This window comes from Cherax quadricarinatus, chromosome 97, assembly GCF_038502225.1.
Source record: "Cherax quadricarinatus isolate ZL_2023a chromosome 97, ASM3850222v1, whole genome shotgun sequence".
Lineage (NCBI taxonomy): Eukaryota > Metazoa > Arthropoda > Malacostraca > Decapoda > Parastacidae > Cherax > Cherax quadricarinatus.
In genome coordinates, this window is record NC_091388.1 from 1,701,712 (window position 1) to 1,722,841 (window position 21,130).

General features: G+C 42.3%; 1 long non-coding RNA gene across 1 annotated transcript in view; it reads right to left on the reverse strand.

Moving 5' to 3' along the window:
- LOC128688697 (uncharacterized) overlaps window positions 1-20,090 on the reverse strand; it is a 32,133-nt gene extending 12,043 nt beyond the window's left edge. The window contains exon 1 of the long non-coding RNA XR_011394743.1: window positions 19,813-20,090. This is a non-coding gene — a long non-coding RNA (uncharacterized lncRNA). The remainder of the gene's footprint in view (window positions 1-19,812) is intronic.
- Between the last annotated feature and the right edge of the window lie 1,040 nt (window positions 20,091-21,130).

A 21,130-nucleotide genomic window follows, 5' to 3' on the forward strand; every position in this document is an offset into this window, starting at 1 on the left:
TGTAGAACAGGATGATAATAAACTATCAAGGGTGTTAAAGGGATGTAAAGAGGAACTTAGCATACCTTTGGCTAAACTTTTTAACATATCACTACAAACTGGCATAGTGCCTGATAAGTGGAAAATGGCAAATGCAGGTGACAGGTCCTTGGCTTCAAACTATAGACCAATAAGCCTTACCTCCATAGTGGGAAAATTTATGAAATCAATAATTGCCGAAGCAATTCGTAGCCATCTTGACAGGCACAGATTGATTTACCCTTTGAGGGTTTCGGACGTACTAGTACGGCTTATGCGTAGGGGTTTTTGACGTACTAGTACACATAAATTCTAGCGCCGTCAAATCTCGCAGGAAAAGGCTGGTAGGCCTAGATGTGAAAGAATGGGTCTGTGTGGTCGGTGTGTGCGGTAGAAAAAAAATCTGGGACCCAGTGGTGCATTGTGGGAACGCCATCTTAGTACACAATGTCCACCATGCCTCGCGGTAAGAAGTTCCTCACTCCTTGGCAAATTGGGACACTTTTGTTCCCCAGCGACAGTTCTAATACAGATGGAAGTGCCAGTGAAGATGAGTTTCAAGGTTTTGGTGAGGTTCTGACCGAAACTAATGACCATAATATCGGTAATAGTGAGGAAAACCCAGACGGCCCTGAGCCTTCCACCTCTGGTGCTGGGCCGTCTTGTTCACGTTCAGTTGTACCAGAATCAAAGAGGAAACTCCTATATTCCCAAATCCCAGACTCAGATGTGAGCATTTGTGATGATAGTGATAGTCATTATGAACTACAAGCTCTTGAAAACAATTCCAGTAGTGATAGTGAAGTGCAATATTCCCCAGTGAAGCGTCAGTATATACGACAATATATGCGCTCTGGTAGTGTGCCATATGCTATTCCAAGGGGAAGGAGTACATCTCGGAGTACATCCCGTGGCTGTACAACAGGAACAGACAATGAAAATGACAATGATAGTGTTGCAATTGGGATGGAAAATGTGCATGGTGGTGGTAGTGGTGGTGACGGCCGTGAGGCACCAGCAGTGGGCCATGCTGCCACCCACGCCGCTGCCTCAGCTGATCTACAACAAAGGCCACCATCCCCCACCCATCCACTACACCAGCCTCCACAACCACAACCTCCACAACCACAACCACCTGTCATTGTCCAGTACCCACCAGCAGACCGCACCTGGGATTGGCAGGAAGCTAGCAATTTTGTTCCAAATGCCCACCAGTTTGATGACAGCCAAAGTGGAATACGGCCATCTTGTACACATGGGAACAATGCCACTGAACTGGAATGTTTCGAGTTATTCTTTGACGAACCCCTGATGGAAAGTATTGTCATGGAAAGCAACACATACTACGAGTACACCATGGCTAACACAATACTTTCACCAAAATCACGTCTACACCAGTGGAAGGAGGCAACTGTAGCTGAGATGCATCTTTTCTTTGCCACAATAATGCTTATGCCACATGTGTATAAGCACAAAGTGAAATCATACTGGTCAACAGACCGCCTGATTGCAACCCCAGGTTTCAGTGATATAATGCCAGTGAATCGATTTGTGCTAATGTTATGTATGCTTCACTTCTCAGACAAAACCAGGCCTGACAGAAATGACAGGTTATATAAGATTAGGCATGTGTTTGTGTATCTGAAAGAGAAATTCAATATGTATTTTTATCCCTTCAGGAAGCTTGTAATTGATGAGTCTTTGATTCTGTTCAAAGGAAGACTCTCTTTCAAGCAGTACATACCAAGCAAGAGGAAACACTTTGGTATAAAGTTGTTTGTGCTTTGTGATTGTTACAGTGGTCTGGTATTGGATATTATTGTGTACACTGGAAGTTATACATTGCAAAATACCAGGAAGTTATTAGGCATCTCTGGTGATGTGGTTAGAACAATGATAGAACCATACCTTGGTAAGGGGCATATATTATATACTGATAACTGGTACACAAGCCCCTCACTCAGTGATTTTTTGCGAGTGAACATGACAGATGTGTGTGGCACAGTGCGTGCAAATCGGAAACGCATGCCCAGGTTTGACGCTGGCACTCGTAGAGGTGAGGTGCAGGCGTCTGCTTCCAATGACATCATGGCATTTCGGTGGCATGACAAACGAGATGTCGCACTGTTGTCATCAGTTCACCCTAATGAAATGGCAGACACTGGCAGGCAACATAGAGAGAGCAATGAACCCATTCTAAAACCTGCAGCTGTGATTGATTACACCTTCAATATGCATTCAGTGGACAAATGTGACATGCAGATTGGGTTTGCTGATTGTGTTCGCAAAAGTTATAAGTGGTACATAAAACTCCTTTTCCATCTTCTGGACATTTCCATGCTCAATGCTTATAATATGTATAAGATAAGGACCAGAAACAAACCACAATACAGTGAATTCTGTTTGTCTGTCATCAGACAAATAGTATTCAAGTACCAAGGAAGAACACCTGCAGTAGACCGCCCACCAAATTAACAACTACCTTCTTGTCTGAAGCATGCTGATCACTTCCTGGTAAAAGTGCCTGCTACTGTTTTCAAGAAAAAGGCTCAGAAGAGGTGTTACATCCGTGCACATACAAAAAAACGCCCACAACAACACAGAGACACTAGTTTCATGTGTGAGGAATGTAAAACACCACTGTGCATGACACCATGTTTCAGAATTCCACAGGCTGCAGAACTTCTAGAAACATTCCCTGTGACTGTATATGTGTATATAAAATATAGAAAAATAGTAATAAACAACATTTCATATCATTTGTTTGTGTAAATATTTTTTATAAACTAAACAATGACAACAGTGTTTACGCCCTTATTGTGTAGTACTGAAAAAGAAAAAACCTACAAAATACTGATCATATTGGCCTCACAGGCCATAAAAGTTACTTGGAAAAAGAAAAATTTAAAAATAATAGAAATTAGTACATAAGAAAGTAAATAAAAGAATACCGGGAGACGGCAGTTGGAGATGTTGCCACATTGTCCCCCTTTTTCATCAACTTCACGCCTCCATATCTCGGTAAGTATTGATGGTAAAAAATTTTTGTTTAGCCTATAATATTTAAAAAAAAAAAAAACTATTTTTTCATAAGAAAAAATAATTTTTTTTTTTTTAATTTGGCCGACCCTGAGAACAAGTCTCTGAGAGGACCTGTCGACCCTTAAAGGGTTAATAAATCTCAACACTGTTTTACAAAGGGGCGTTCCTGTCTTACGAATTTACTAACTTTTTTCACTAAGATGTTTGAGGAGGTAGATCATGGGAATGAATATGATATTGTGTATATGGACTTCAGTAAGGCTTTCCATAGAGTTCCACACCAGAGGCTATTGAGGAAACTTAAGGCACACGGAATAGAAGAAATTTTTTCCTGGGTAGAGGCATGGCTGACAGACAGCAGAGAGTTTGCATAAATGGGGAGAAATCAGAATGGGAGCACGTCACAAGCGGTGTTCCTCAGGGGTCAGTGTTGGGCCCGTTGTTCACAATTTACATAAACGACATAGATGAGGGAATAAATAGCGACATGAGCAAATTTGCTGATGACACCAAAATTGGCCATCCAATTCATTCTAATGAGGACACTAAAGCACTCCAGGATGATTTGAATAGACTGATGCAATGGTCGGAGAAGTGGCAGATGCAGTTTAATATTGACAAATAAGAACATAAGAACATAAGAAAGAAGGAACACTGCAACAGGCCTACTGACCCATGCGGAGCAGGTCCATGTACCCCCCTCCCGGATTAGCCCAATGACCCACCCAATCTGGTCACCTCCACTCAAGGAAGGAGTACAGCACCAGACCCAGCAGCACAAGCTAGTCAGGTCCAACTCACACCCACCCACACCCACTCATGTATTTATCTAACCTATTTTCAAAACTACACAATGTTTTAGCCTGAATAACTGTACTCGGGAGTTTGTTCCACTCATCCACAACTCTATTACCAAATCAGTGCTTTCCTATATCCTTCCTGAATCTGAATTTTTCCAACTTGAAACCATTGCTGCGAGTCCTGTCTTGGCGGGAAATTTTCAGCACGCTATTTACATCCCCTTTATATATTCCTGTTTTCCATTTATACACCTCAATCATATCCCCCCTAATTCTACGCCTTTCGAGAGAGTGCAGATTCAGAGCCCTCAGTCTATCCTCATAGGGAAAATTTCTGATACATGGGATCATCTTTGTCATCCTCTGTACGTTTTCCAGAGCATTTACAGTATATCCATTCTGTAATACGGTGACCAGAACTGTGCAGCATAGTCTAAATGAGGCCTAACCAAGGATATATAGAGTTGAAGAACAACCTGAGGACTTCTATTATTTATACTTCTAAATATGAAGCCAAGAATTCTGTTAGCTTTATTGCGAACCCTAATACACTGTTGTCTTGGTTTTAGATTACTGCTAACCAGAACTTCTAAATCCTTTTCGCAAGCAGTAGTATTAGGATCTACATTATTTAGCCTATATGTCGCATGGTTATTTTCCTGTCCAACATTTAGAACTTTGCATTTGTCTATATTAAACTGCATCTGCCACTTCTCCGACCATTGCATCAGTCTATTCAAATCATCCTGGAGTGCTCTAGTGTCCTCATTAGAATGAATTGGACAGCCTATTTTGGTGTCATCACCAAATTTGCTTATGTCGCTATTTATTCCCTCATCTATGTTGTTTATGTAAAATGTGAACAACAACGGGCCCAACACTGACCCCTGAGGAACACCGCTTGTGACGTGCCCCCATTCTGATTTCTCCCCATTTATGCAAACTCTCTGCTGCCTATTTGCCAGCCATGCCTCTACCCAGGAAAAAAATTTCCCCTCCTATTCCATGTGCCTTAAGTTTCCTCAATAGCCTCTGAGATGGAACTCTATCGAGAGCCTTACTGAAGTCCATATACACCATATCATATTCATTACCATGATCTACCTCCTCAAGCACCTTAGTGAAAAATGTTAGTAAATTCGTGTTGAGATTCATTAATCAATCTGTGCCTATCAAGGTGGCTACGAATTGTTTCGGCAATTATTGATTCCATAAATTTTCCCACTATGGAGGTAAGGCTTATTGGTCTATACAGTGGACCCCCGCATAACGATATTATTTCAATCCAGAAGTCTGTTTGGGTGCCGTTATAGACCGATTTTGTCCCCATAAGAAATATTGTGAATTAGATTAGTCCGTTTCAGACCCCTAAAAATACACCTACAAAAGCATTTACAAAAATATACTGCTCACTTACCGAAGAATCTCGGCTAAAATCAAATACATATATGATAAAAGTGACCAGTTACATTTTAGATTGCATTTGCCTTTATAATCTTCAATTTTATTTAAATTGTGTTTGGTTTGCTATCCTTATAATCATAAGCGAACTTTTGTTTATAGCACATAATTCGTATTTCACTTTTATATCTACTCAATAATCAACATGGCATTGAAAAGCTTGTCTCTGAAGATTGCTTGTTCCGTCATCTATATTTCCGCTTTTATTTCTATCAGCTGTGTAGCTATTTCATGTTTATATTCATAATTTTAGATAAAAAAATAAACTGATTATCAGTTTGCAAAACAGTTGCAACATTTAGTACCACGTTAAATACAGATTGAAAATATAAACGTCACAAGAGTTTTATCTGGAATGCAATGTTGCTTTACCGTACTTTTGATATACTTTTGAAGTTTTTCGAGAGTTTGCTACCCCTGTAGCCTGACCCTAGGCAAGGCTTGTTTGGTGCTTGCCTGATCAACCAAGTTGTTACTATTGGTTGCCCGCTGGTCCCCATATCCATCACATCCTAGTTGATCTGACATTTGGAAAAGTACATGTCAAATTTCCTCTTAACTATTCTACACTTGTTTAGGCACTATTTGTGATATATTGTGGTAGTGTTAAATAGTTAGGGCCACAGATGTTGTTGGATGTTAAATTTAACAAAAGATCTTCCTGGAGAGTTTACAACGACCCCAAAAAAAATTAATGCTGTGGATGAGAAAAACCAAGGATCAGATGTTTAAACCATCGAAAAATTCATATCAGAAATGAAATTATAACCAAAAACGATGTGTCCATTTTCCTAGCTGTTATCTGCAAAATATTCAATTCTGCCATCATGGCATTTATATCCTGTTTCAGAGAACCATAACAACAACAAATCTGTAAAAATAATAAAATAACTAAAAAAATGGACTAGCAACAATTCCGGGTTCACTTACAAAGCGATGTGATGGCTGTGCAAAGTTCTAAATGTTGGACAGGAAAATAACCATGCCACATATAAACTATATAATGTAGATCTTAATACTACTGATTGGAAAGAGGATTTAGGAGTTCTGGTTAGCAGTAATCTAAAACCAAGACAACAGTGCATTAGTGTTCATAATAAAGCTAACAGAATTCTTGGCTTCATATCTAGAAGTATAAATAATAGAAGTCCTCAGGTTGTTCTTCAACTCTATATATCCTTGGTTAGTCCTCATTTAGACTATGCTGCTCAGTTCTGGTCACCGTATTTCAGAATGGATATAAATGCTCTGGAAAACGTACAGAGGAGGATGACAAAAATGATCCCATGTATCAGAAATCTTCCCTATGAGGATAGACTGAGGCCCTGAATCTGCACTCTCTCGAAAGGCGTAGAATTAGGGGGGATATGATAGAGGCGTATAAATGGAAAACAGGAATAAATAAAGGGGATGCAAATAGCGTGCTGAAAATTTCCAGCCAAGACAGGACTCGCAGCAATGGTTTCAAGTTGGAAAAATTCAGATTCAGGAAGGATATAGGAAACCACTGGTTTGGTAATAGAGTTGTAGATGAGTGGAACAAACTCCCGAGTACAGTTATTCAGGCTAAAACATTGTGTAGTTTTAAAAATAGGTTAAATGTATGAGTGGGTGTGGGTGGGTGTGAGTTGGACCTGACTAGCTTGTACTGCTGGGTCTGGTGCAGTGCTCCATCCTTGAGTTTAGGGGAACCAGACTGGGTGGGTCTTATCCCGGGGGGGGGGGGGGACATGGACCTGCTCTGCATGGGTCAGTAGGCCTGTTGCAGTGTTCCTTCTTTCTTATGTTCTTAAAAGACCTAGGAATAATTATGTCAGCGGACCTTTCTTTTAAAGACCATAACAAGACAAAGATCACGACAGCCAGGAAGATGACTAGGTGGGTATTGAGAACTTTCAAAACAAGGGAAACAATGGCGATGGTGACACTCTTCAAATCGCTAGTGCTCCCTCACTTAGAATATTGCTCAGTGCTGACAGCCCCGTTCAGGGCAGGAGAAATATCAGAGCTGGAACAAATACAGAGATCGTTTACGGCTCACACTGAACCAGTAAAGCACCTAAACTACTGGGAACGCCTGCAAGTCTTGAACATGTACTCATTGGAGCGGAGGAGAGAGAGGAACATGATAATATATACCTGGAAGGTACACGAGAGCTTGGTCCCAAATCTGCACACTGCCATAACAACATACTGGAGTGAGAGATTTGGGAGGAAGTGTAAAATAAACCCAGTGAGGAGCAGGGGTGCAGTGGGGACAATAAGGGAACACTGTATCAACATCCGGGGTCCCAGACTTTTCAACATCTTACCAGAAGGTATCAGAAACACTGCTGGAACAAGTGTTGAAGCCTTCAAGAGGAAACTAGACAAGTATCTTCACCAGGTGCCAGATCAACCAGGCTGTGATGGATATGTGGGGCAGCAGGCCTCCAGCAGCAACAGTCTGGTTGACCAGGCAAGCACCAGACGAGCCTGGCCCATGGCCGGGCTCAGAGAGTAGATATACTCTCAAAATTCTTCAAAGGTATATCAAAGGTATCCTGCTGAGTCTTTTGCTTTCACTGGGAGTGATTTTCGTGTGCAAGTTTGGTACTAATCCCTCTAGGATTTTCCAAGTGTATATTATCATGCGTCTCTCTCGTCTGTATTCCAGGGAACACAAATCAAGGGACATCAACTGTTCCCAGTAATTTAGGTGCCTTATTGTACTTATGTGTGAAAGTTCTTTGTACACTCTCCAGGTCAGCAATTTTGCCTGCCTTGAAGGGGGCCATTAGTGTACATCAGTACACAAATAACCCGCATATAAAAGCGAGAAGCTTACAACGACGTTTCGGTCCGACTTGGACCATTTACAAAGTCACACAGTGTGACTTTGTAAATGGTCCAAGTCGGACCGAAACGTCGTCGTAAACTTCTCTCTTTTATGTGCGGGTTATTTGTGTATCGTTCCAGTCACGGTATTGTGCCTTTTTTTGTTATTTATGTACATCAGTATTCCAGCCTAGAGAGAACAGGAGATTTGAAGAGAATCATCATGGGCTTGGCATCCCTAGTTTCGAAGGTTCTCATTATCCATCCTATCATTTTCCTAGTAGACGAGGTAGATACATTGTTGTGGTCTTTGAAGGTGAGATTCTCTGACATTATCACTCCCAGGTCCTTCACATTACTTTTTTGCTCTATTGTATGGTTAGAATTTGTTGTATACCCTGATAGTTTTAATTTCCTCAAGTTTTCCAAATCTGAGTAGTTGAAATTTCTCTTCATGGAACTTCTTGTTGTTTTCAGTGGCCCATTTGAAGACTTGGTTTATGTCTGTTTGAGTCTTGTGGTGTCTTCGATGGAGGACACTGTCATGGCAATTTGGGTGTCATCTGCAAAGGAAGACACAGAGCTATGGCTTACATCTCTATGTCAGATATGAGGATGAGGAACAGGATGGGGGAAAGTACTATGCCTTGTGGAACAGAGCTTTTCACTGTAGCCGCCTCGGACTTTACTCTGTTTACTATTACTCTTTGTGGCTTCGTATTATTATTAGGCTGACTCGGTACTATATGTCCTTTTACCTAAGTTATTGTTGGTAATTCTTCCAACATAATGACCTTTTAAATTGTCTGTCTGACCGAAACATCGTCGTGAGGTTGTCTCTCCCGTGTGATCAACCAGGCTGTGATGGATATGTGGGGCAGCGGGTCTCCAGCAGCAACAGCCTGGTTGACCAGGCGAGCACCAGATGAGCCTGGCCCATGGCCGGGCTCAGAGAGTAGATATACTCTCGAAATTCTTCAAAGGTATATCAAAGGTGTGTGTTTTATTTGTGTATTGTTCCAGTCACGATATTGTGCCTTCGTGTTTTTACAATACGTAATATTTTACGATGAAAACTCATAACCCAACAATTAACAAAAATAATTATAGACTGTCAATAATTATAGCTGGATAATAAAAATATCATCATATAACTAAATAATATCAACAGTAACCATAATACGATTTATTTCTATTTTTACCATTATCTTTATCATAGTCATTATATAATTATAATTTATTATAATTATCATTATTGTAGTCATTATATAATTTTTATATTATTATATTTTATTATAATTAGAATTTATAATTATCATTATATTTTATTATAATTAGAATTTATAATTATCATTATATTTTATTATAATTAGAATTTATAATTATCATTATATTTTATTATAATTAGAATTTATAATTATCATTATATTTTATTATAATTAGAATTTATAATTATCATTATATTTTATTATAATCATTAGGATTTTAAAATAATCATTAATAGTTTATAATCAAGGTAAGCGCAACACCCGTATGGGCCAAACAGTGCCAGTGTTAGTCAATAAAGCCTTTGATCCACGGAACGGGAGGCGCCCCCACTCCTCAACTCAAGATCCCTAAACATAAAAAACCCAGCAATAACCCCATCATTACAATAATAATAATAATAACGTACCCGGTAGTGGTCTTACCATCATTACAACAATAATAATAATAATAATAATAATAATAATAATAATAATAATGTACCTGGTAGTGGTCTTACCAATAATAATAATAATAATAATAATAACATACCTGGTAGTGGTCTTACCAACATTACAATAATAATAATAATAATAATAATAATAATAATAATAATAATAATAATAATAACGTACCTGGTAGTGGTCTTACCAATAATAATAATAATAATAATAATAATAATAATAACATACCTGGTAGTGGTCTTACCAACATTACAATAATAATAATAATAATAATAATAATAATAATAATAATAATAATAATAGGTAGGTTGGTAGACAGCAACCACCCAGGGAAGTACTACCATCCTGCCAGATGACTGAAACAGAAACCTGTAACTGTTTTGCATGATGGTAGGATTGCTGGTTTCTTTTTCTGTCTCATAAACACGCTAGATAACAGGGATATCTTGCTACTCCTACTTACACTTTGGTCACACTTCACAGACACGCACATGCATATATACAGTGGACCCCCGCATAACGATGGCATCACATAGCGATTAATCCGCATACCGCTTGCTTTAATCGCAAAAATTTTGCCGCGCATACCGCTTAAAAACCCGCTCACCGATTTTCGTCCGAGACGCGTCCAATGTGCGCCCTCAGCCAGCCTCACATGTGCCGCCCGTGCCATTGTTTACCAGCCAGCCTCCGCGGTAACATCCAAGCATACAATCGGAATATTTCGTATTATTACAGTGTTTTCGGTGCTGTTTCTGGAAAATAAGTGACCATGGGCCCCAAGAAAGTTTCTAGTGCCAACCGTACACCAATAAGGGTGAGAATTCCAATAGAAATGAAGAAAGAGATCATTGATAAGTATGAAAGTGGAGTGCGTATCGCCGACCTGGTCAGGTTGTACAAGAAACCCCAATCAACCATCGCTACTATTGTGGGCACCAGAAAGGCAATCAAGGAAGCTGTTCTTGCCAAAGGTTTAACTGTGTTTTCGAAACAAATATCGCAAGTGATGGAAGATGTTGAGAGACTCTTATTGGTGTGGATAAACGAAAAACAGCTAGCAGGAGATAGCGTCTCTCAAGCGATCATATGTGAAAAGGCTAGGAAGTTGCATGAGGATTTAATTAAAAAAATGCCTGCAACTAGTGATGATGTGAGTGAATTTAAGGCCAGCAAAGGTTGGTTTGAGAGATTTAAGAAGCGTAGTGGCATACATAGTGTGATAAGGCATGGTGAGGCTGCCAGTTCGGACCACAAAGCGGCTGAAAAATATGTGCATGAATTCAAGGAGTACATAGACAGTGAAGGACTGAAACCTGAACAAGTGTTTAATTGTGATGAAACAGGCCTGTTTTGGAAGAAAATGCCAAGCAGGACCTACATTACTCAGGAGGAAAAGGCACTCCCAGGACATAAGCCTATGAAAGACAGGCTTACTTTGTTGATGTGTGCCAATGCTACTGGTGACTGCAAAGTTAAGCCTTTATTAGTGTATCACTCTGAAACTCCCAGAGCGTTCAGGCAAAAGAATGTCCTCAAGGATAATTTGTGTGTGCTGTGGAGGGCAAACAGTAAGGCATGGGTCACTAGGGACTTTTTCTATAACTGGTTACACCATGCATTTGCCCCCAATGTGAAAGATTACCTAACTGAAAAGAAATTAGAACTTAAGTGCCTCCTGGTGTTAGACAATGCCCCTGGTCATCCTACAGACGTGGCAGAGCGACTTTATGGGGACATGAGCTTCATTAAGGTGAAGTTTTTGCCTCCTAATACCACTCCTCTCCTGCAGCCCATGGACCAGCAGGTTATTGCAAACTTCAAAAAACTGTACACAAAAGCTCTGTTTGAAAGGTGCTTTGTAGTGACCTCAGAAACTCAACTGACTAAGAGAGTTTTGGAGAGAGCACTTTAATATCCTCAATTGTGTAAACCTTATAGGTAAGGCTTGGGAGGGAGTGACTAAGAAGACCTTGAACTCTGCTTGGAAGAAACTGTGGCCAGAATGTGTAGACAAAAGGGATTTTGAAGGGTTTGAGGCTAACCCTGAGAGGATTATGCCACTTGAGGAATCCATTGTGGCATTGGGAAAGTCCTTGGGGTTGGAGGTTAGTGGGGAGGATGTGGAAGAGTTGGTGGAGGAGGACAATGAAGAACTAACCACTGATGAGCTGATAGATCAACTTCAAGAGCAAGAGGCCAGACCTGAGGAAACTGGTTCAGAGGAGGGGAGAGAGAAATTGAAGAAGTTGCCTACTACAAAGATTAAAGAAATCTGTGCAAAGTGGCTTGAAGTGCAAACCTTCATGGATGAAAATCACCCTCACACAGCTATTGCAAGCCGTGTTGGCAACCTGTACACTGACAATGTTGTGAAACACTTTAGGGAAGTCATAAAGGAACGAGAGGTACAGGCCACTATGGACAGATATGTTGTGCGAAAGAAGTCCAGTGACTCTGAAGCTGGTCCTAGTGGCATTAAAAGAAGAAGGGAAGTAACCCCAGAAAAGGACTCGACACCTCAAGTCTTAATGGAAGGGGATTCCCCTTCTAAACACTAACACTCTCTCTCCCCTCCTCCCATCCCATCAATCACCACCAGATCTTCAATAAAAGTAAGTGTCATGTAAGTGTGCATGCCTTTTTCAGTTTGTGTGTATTAAAATTAACATTTCATGTGGTAAAAAATTTTTTTTTTCATACTTTTGGGTGTCTTGCACGGATTAATTTTATTTCCATTATTTCTTTTGGGGAAAATTCATTCACATACCGATTATTTCGCATAACAATTACCCCTCTTGCACGGATTAAAATCGTTATGCGGGGGTCCACTGTATATACATACATCTAGGTTTTTCTCCTTTTTCTAAATAGCTCTTGTTCTTCTTTATTTCTTCTATTGTCCATGGGGAAGTGGAAAAGAATCTTTCCTCCGTAAGCCATGCGTGTCGTATGAGGCGACTAAAATACCGGGAGCAATGGGCTAGTAACCCCTTCTCCTGTAGACATTTACTAAAAAAGAGAAGAAGAAAAACTTTATAAAACTGGGTTGCTTAAATGTGCGTGGATGTAGTGCGGATGACAAGAAACAGATGATTGCTGATGTTATGAATGAAAAGAAGTTGGATGTACTGGCCCTAAGCGAAACAAAGCTGAAGGGGGTAGGGGAGTTTCAGTGGGGGGAAATAAATGGGATTAAATCTGGAGTATCTGAGAGAGTTAGAGCAAAGGAAGGGGTAGCAGTAATGTTAAATGATCAGTTATGGAAGGAGAAAAGAGAATATGAATGTGTAAATTCAAGAATTATGTGGATTAAAGTAAAGGTTGGATGCGAGAAGTGGGTCATAATAAGCGTGTATGCACCTGGAGAAGAGAGGAATGCAGAGGAGAGAGAGAGATTTTGGGAGATGTTAAGTGAATGTATAGGAGCCTTTGAACCAAGTGAGAGAGTAATTGTGGTAAGGGACCTGAATGCTAAAGTAGGAGAAACTTTTAGAGAGGGTGTGGTAGGTAAGTTTGGGGTGCCAGGTGTAAATGATAATGGGAGCCCTTTGATTGAACTTTGTATAGAAAGGGGTTTAGTTATAGGTAATACATATTTTAAGAAAACGAGGATAAATAAGTATACAAGATATGATGTAGGGCGAAATGACAGTAGTTTGTTGGATTATGTATTGGTAGATAAAAGACTGTTGAGTAGACTTCAGGATGTACATGTTTATAGAGGGGGCCACAGATATATCAGATCACTTTCTAGTTGTAGCTACACTGAGAGTAAAAGGTAGATGGGATACAAGGAGAATAGAAGCATCAGGGAAGAGAGAGGTGAAGGTTTATAAACTAAAAGAGGAGGCAGTTAGGGTAAGATATAAACAGCTATTGGAGGATAGATGGGCTAATGAGAGCATAGGCAATGGGGTCGAAGAGGTATGGGGTAGGTTTAAAAATGTAGTGTTAGAGTGTTCAGCAGAAGTTTGTGGTTACAGGAAAGTGGGTGCGGGAGGGAAGAGGAGCGATTGGTGGAATGATGATGTAAAGAGAGTAGTAAGGGAGAAAAAGTTAGCATATGAGAAGTTTTTACAAAGTAGAAGTGATGCAAGGAGGGAAGAGTATATGGAGAAAAAGAGAGAGGTTAAGAGAGTGGTGAAGCAATGTAAAAAGAGAGCAAATGAGAGAGTGGGTGAGATGTTATCAACAAACTTTGTTGAAAATAAGAAAAAGTTTTGGAGTGAGATTAACAAGTTAAGAAAGCCTAGAGAACAAATGGATTTGTCAGTTAAAAATAGGAGAGAAGAGTTATTAAATAGAGAGTTAGAGGTATTGGGAAGATGGAGGGAATATTTTGAGGAATTGTTAAATGTTGATGAAGATAGGGAAGCAGTGATTTCGTGTATAGGACAAGGAGGAATAACATCTTGTAGGAGTGAAGAAGAGCCAGTTGTGAGTGTGGGGGAAGTTCGTGAGGCAGTAGGTATAATGAAAGGGGGTAAGGCAGCCGGGATTGATGGGATAAAGATAGAAATGTTAAAAGCAGGTGGGGATATAGTTTTGGAGTGGTTGGTGCAATTATTTAATAAATGTATGGAAGAGGGTAAGGTACCTAGGGATTGGCAGAGAGCATGCATAGTTCCTTTGTATAAAGGCAAAGGGGATAAAAGAGAGTGCAAAAATTATAGGGGGATAAGTCTGCTGAGTATACCTGGTAAAGTGTATGGTAGAGTTATTATTGAAAGAATTAAGAGTAAGACGGAGAATAGGATAGCAGATGAACAAGGAGGCTTTAGGAAAGGTAGGGGGTGTGTGGACCAGGTGTTTACAGTGAAACATATAAGTGAACAGTATTTAGATAAGGCTAAAGAGGTCTTTGTGGCATTTATGGATTTGGAAAAGGCATATGACAGGGTGGATAGGGGGGCAATGTGGCAGATGTTGCAAGTGTATGGTGTAGGAGGTAGGTTACTGAAAGCAGTGAAGAGTTTTTACGAGGATAGTGAGGCTCAAGTTAGAGTATGTAGGAAAGAGGGAAATTATTTCCCAGTAAAAGTAGGCCTTAGACAAGGATGTGTGGTGTCACCGTGGTTGTTTAATATATTTATAGATGGGGTTGTATGAGAAGTAAATGCGAGGGTCTTGGCAAGAGGCGTGGAGTTGAAAGATAAAGAATCACACATAAAGTGGGAGTTGTCACAGTTGCTCTTTGCTGATGACACTGTGCTCTTGGGAGATTCTGAAGAGAAGTTGCAGAGATTGGTGGATGAATTTGGTAGGGTGTGCAAAAGAAGAAAATTAAAGGTGAATACAGGAAAGAGTAAGGTTATGAGGATAACAAAAAGATTAGGTGATGAAAGATTGAATATCAGATTGGAGGGAGAGAGTATGGAGGAGGTGAATGTATTCAGATATTTGGGAGTGGACGTGTCAGCGGATGGGTCTATGAAAGATGAGGTGAATCATAGAATTGATGAGGGGAAAAGAGTGAGTGGTGCACTTAGGAGTCTGTGGAGACAAAGAACTTTGTCCTTGGAGGCAAAGAGGGGAATGTATGAGAGTATAGTTTTACCAACGCTCTTATATGGGTGTGAAGCATGGGTGATGAATGTTGCAGCGAGGAGAAGGCTGGAGGCAGTGGAGATGTCATGTCTGAGGGCAATGTGTGGTGTGAATATAATGCAGAGAATTCGTAGTTTGGAAGTTAGGAGGAGGTGCGGGATTACCAAAACTGTTGTCCAGAGGGCTGAGGAAGGGTTGTTGAGGTGGTTCGGACATGTAGAGAGAATGGAGCGAAACAGAATGACTTCAAGAGTGTATCAGTCTGTAGTGGAAGGAAGGCGGGGTAGGGGTCGGCCTAGGAAAGGTTGGAGAGAGGGGGTAAAGGAAGTTTTGTGTGCGAGGGGCTTGGACTTCCAGCAGGCATGCGTGAGCGTGTTTGATAGGAGTGAATGGAGACAAATGGTGTTTAATACTTGACGTGCTGTTGGAGTGTGAGCAAAGTAACATTTATGAAGGGGTTCAGGGAAACCGGCAGGCCGGACTTGAGTCCTGGAGATGGGAAGTACAGTGCCTGCACTCTGAAGGAGGGGTGTTAAAGTTGCAGTTTAAAAACTGTAGTGTAAAGCACCCTTCTGGCAAGACAGTGATGGAGTGAATGATGGTGAAAGTTTTTCTTTTTCGGGCCACCCTGCCTTGGTGGACCACCCTGCCTTGGTGGACCACCCTGCCTTGGTAGACCACCCTGCCTTGGTAGACCACCCTGCCTTGGTAGACCACCCTGCCTTGGTGGACCACCCTGCCTTGGTGGACCACCCTGCCTTGGTGGACCACCCTGCCTTGGTGGACCACCCTGCCTTGGTGGACCACCCTGCCTTGGTGGACCACCCTGCCTTGGTGGACCACCCTGCCTTGCTGGACCACCCTGCCTTGCTGGACCACCCTGCCTTGCTGGACCACCCTGCCTTGCTGGACCACCCTGCCTTGCTGGACCACCCTGCCTTGCTGGACCACCCTGCCTTGGTGGACCACCCTGCCTTGGTGGACCACCCTGCCTTGGTGGACCACCCTGCCTTGCTGGACCACCCTGCCTTGCTGGACCACCCTACCTTGCTGGACCACCCTGCCTTGCTGGACCACCCTGCCTTGCTGGACCACCCTGCCTTGGTGGACCACCCTGCCTTGGTGGACCACCCTGCCTTGGTGGACCACCCTGCCTTGGTGGACCACCCTGCCTTGGTGGACCACCCTGCCTTGCTGGACCACCCTGCCTTGCTGGACCACCCTGCCTTGCTGGACCACCCTGCCTTGTTGGACCACCCTGCCTTGGTGGACCACCCTGCCTTGGTGGACCACCCTGCCTTGGTGGACCACCCTGCCTTGGTGGACCACCCTGCCTTGGTGGACCACCCTGCCTTGGTGGACCACCCTGCCTTGGTGGACCACCCTGCCTTGGTGGACCACCCTGCCTTGGTGGACCACCCTGCCTTGCTGGACCACCCTGCCTTGCTGGACCACCCTGCCTTGCTGGACCACCCTGCCTTGCTGGACCACCCTGCCTTGGTGGACCACCCTGCCTTGGTGGACCACCCTGCCTTGGTGGACCACCCTGCCTTGTTGGACCACCCTGCCTTGGTGGACCACCCTGCCTTGGTGGACCACCCTGCCTTGTTGGACCACCCTGCCTTGGTGGACCACCCTGCCTTGGTGGACCACCCCGCCTTGTTGGACCACCCTGCCTTGGTGGACCACCCTGCCTTGGTGGACCACCCTGCCTTGGTGGACCACCCTGCCTTGGTGGACCACCCTGCCTTGGTGGACCACCCTGCCTTGGTGGACCACCCTGCCTTGTTGGACCACCCTGCCTTGGTGGACCACCCTGCCTTGGTGGACCACCCTGCCTTGTTGGACCACCCTGCCTTGGTGGACCACCCTGCCTTGTTGGACCACCCTGCCGCTAACCAGACTGAGAGTCGAAGATCAAAATTAATTTTTTATGAGAGAGCCACAAAATTTGATTAACACAAGCCTATCCGATGTTATCCTGACGCCAAATGACTTCGAACAGGCGATAAATGACATGCCCATGTACTCTGCCCCAGGGCCAGACTCATGGAACTCTGTGTTCATCAAGAACTGCAAGAAGCCCCTATCACGAGCCTTTTCCATCCTATGGAGAGGGAGCATGGACACGGGGTTCGTCCCACAGTTACTAAAAACAACAGACATAGCCCCACTCCACAAAGGGGGCAGTAAAGCAACAGCAAAGAACTACAGACCAATAGCACTAACATCCCATATCATAAAAATCTTTGAAAGGGTCCTAAGAAGCAAGATCACCACCCATCTAGAAACCCGTCAGTTACACAACCCAGGGCAACATGGGTTTAGAACAGGTCGCTCCTGTCTGTCTCAACTATTGGATCACTACGACAAGGTCCTAAATGCACTAGAAGACAAAAAGAATGCAGATGTAATATATACAGACTTTGCAAAAGCCTTCGACAAGTGTGACCATGGCGTAATAGCGCACAAAATGCGTGCTAAAGGAATAACAGGAAAAGTCAGTCGATGGATCTATAATTTCCTCACTAACAGAACACAGAGAGTAGTCGTCAACAGAGTAAAGTCCGAGGCAGCTACGGTGAAAAGCTCTGTTCCACAAGGCACAGTACACGCTCCCATCTTGTTCCTCATCCTCATATCCGACATAGACAAGGATGTCAGCCACAGCACCGTGTCTTCCTTTGCAGATGACACCCGAATCTGCATGACAGTGTCTTCCATTGCAGACACTGCAAAGCTCCAGGCGGACATCAACCAAATCTTTCAGTGGGCTGCAGAAAACAATATGAAGTTCAACGATGAGAAATTTCAATTACTCAGATATGGTAAACATGAGGAAATTAAATCTTCATCAGAGTACAAAACAAATTCTGGCCACAAAATAGAGCGAAACACCAACGTCAAAGACCTGGGAGTGATCATGTCGGAGGATCTCACCTTCAAGGACCATAACATTGTATCAATCGCATCTGCTAGAAAAATGACAGGATGGATAATGAGAACCTTCAAAACTAGGGAGGCCAAGCCCATGATGACACTCTTCAGATCACTTGTTCTATCTAAGCTGGAATATTGCTGCACACTAACAGCACCTTTCAAGGCAGGTGAAATTGCCGACCTAGAAAATGTACAGAGAACTTTCACGGCGCGCATAACGGAGATAAAACACCTCAATTATTGGGAGCGCTTGAGGTTCCTAAACCTGTATTCCCTGGAACGCAGGAGGGAGAGATACATGATTATATACACCTGGAAAATCCTAGAGGGACTAGTACCAAACTTGCACACGAAAATCACTCACTATGAAAGCAAAAGACTTGGCAGACGATGCAACATCCCCCCAATGAAAAGCAGGGGTGTCACTAGCATGTTAAGAGACCATACAATAAGTGTCAGGGGCCCGAGACTGTTCAACTGCCTCCCAGCACACATAAGGGGGATTACCAACAGACCCCTGGCAGTCTTCAAGCTGGCACTGGACAAGCACCTAATGTCAGTTCCGGATCAGCCGGGCTGTGGCTCGTACGTTGGTTTGCGTGCAGCCAGCAGCAACAGCCTGGTTGATCAGGCTCTGATCCACCAGGAGGCCTGGTCACAGACCGGGCCGCGGGGGCGTTGACCCCCGGAACTCTCTCCAGGTAAACTCTTGGTGGACCACCCTGCCTTGGTGGACCACCCTGCCTTGGTGGACCACCCTGTCTTGGTGGACCACCCTGCCTTGGTGGACCACCCTGTCTTGGTGGACCACCCTGTCTTGGTGGACCACCCTGGCTTGGTGGACCACCCTGCCTTGGTGGACCACCCTGTCTTGGTGGACCACCCTGCCTTGGTGGACCACCCTGTCTTGGTGGACCACCCTGCCTTGGTGGACCACCCTGCCTTGGTGGACCACCCTGCCTTGGTGGACCACCCTGTCTTGGTGGACCACCCTGCCTTGGTGGACCACCCTGTCTTGGTGGACCACCCTGTCTTGGTGGACCACCCTGCCTTGGTGGACCACCCTGTCTTTGTGGACCACCCTGTCTTGGTGGACCACCCTGCCTTGGTGGACCACCCTGTCTTGGTGGACCACCCTGTCTTGGTGGACCACCCTGCCTTGGTGGACCACCCTGTCTTGGTGGACCACCCTGTCTTGGTGGACCACCCTGCCTTGGTGGACCACCCTGTCTTGGTGGACCACCCTGCCTTGGTGGGAATCAGCCGGTGTGATAAAAAATGAAAAAATAATAATAATAATAACGTACCTGGTAGTGGTCTTACCAACACCTCCTTTACCTCCCACAATAATAATAATAATAATAATAATAATAATAATAATAATAATAATAATAATAACGTACCTGGTAGTGGTCTTACCAACACCTCCTTTACCTCCCACAATAATAATAATAATAATAATAATAATAACGTACCTGGTAGTGGTCTTACCAACACCTCCTTTACCTCCCACAAACACCCATTTTAAGGTGTGTTGCTCCACTATATTGTTGAGTGAAGGTTGTAATGGTTGGAGGTGCACTTGTTCACTCATGTTTGTAGGTCACAACACACACACTAACACCACAATATAATGTTAAATATCACACTAACACCACAATATAATGTTAAATATCACACTAACACCACAATATAATGTTAAATATCACACTAACACCACAATATAATGTTAAACATCACACTAACACCACAACATAATGTTAAACATCACACTAACACCACAATATAATGTTAAATATCACACTAACACCACAACATAATGTTAAACATCACACTAACACCACAATATAATGTTAAATATCACACTAACACCACAACATAATGTTAAACATCACACTAACACCACAATATAATGTTAAATATGACACTAACACCACAATATAATGTTAAACATCACACTAACACCACAACATAATGTTAAATATCACACTAACACCACAATATAATGTTAAACATCACACTAACACCACAACATAATGTTAAACATCACACTAACACCACAATATAATGTTAAATATCACACTAACACCACAACATAATGTTAAACATCACACTAACACCACAATATAATGTTAAATATCACACTAACACCACAACATAATGTTAAACATCACACTAACACCACAATATAATGTTAAATATCACACTAACACCACAACATAATGTTAAACATCACACTAACACCACAATATAATGTTAAATATGACACTAACACCACAATATAATGTTAAACATCACACTAACACCACAACATAATGTTAAATATCACACTAACACCACAATATAATGTTAAACATCACACTAACACCACAACATAATGTTAAACATCACACTAACACCACAATATAATGTTAAATATCACACTAACACCACAACATAATGTTAAACATCACACTAACACCACAATATAATGTTAAATATCACACTAACACCACAATATAATGTTAAATATCACACTAACACCACAATATAATGTTAAACATCACACTAACACCACAACATAATGTTAAATATGACACTAACACCACAATATAATGTTAAATATCACACTAACACCACAATATAATGTTAAATATCACACTAACACCACAATATAATGTTAAATATGACACTAACACCACAATATAATGTTAAATATCACACTAACACCACAATATAATGTTAAATATCACACTAACACCACAATATAATGTTAAACATCACACTAACACCACAACATAATGTTAAATATGA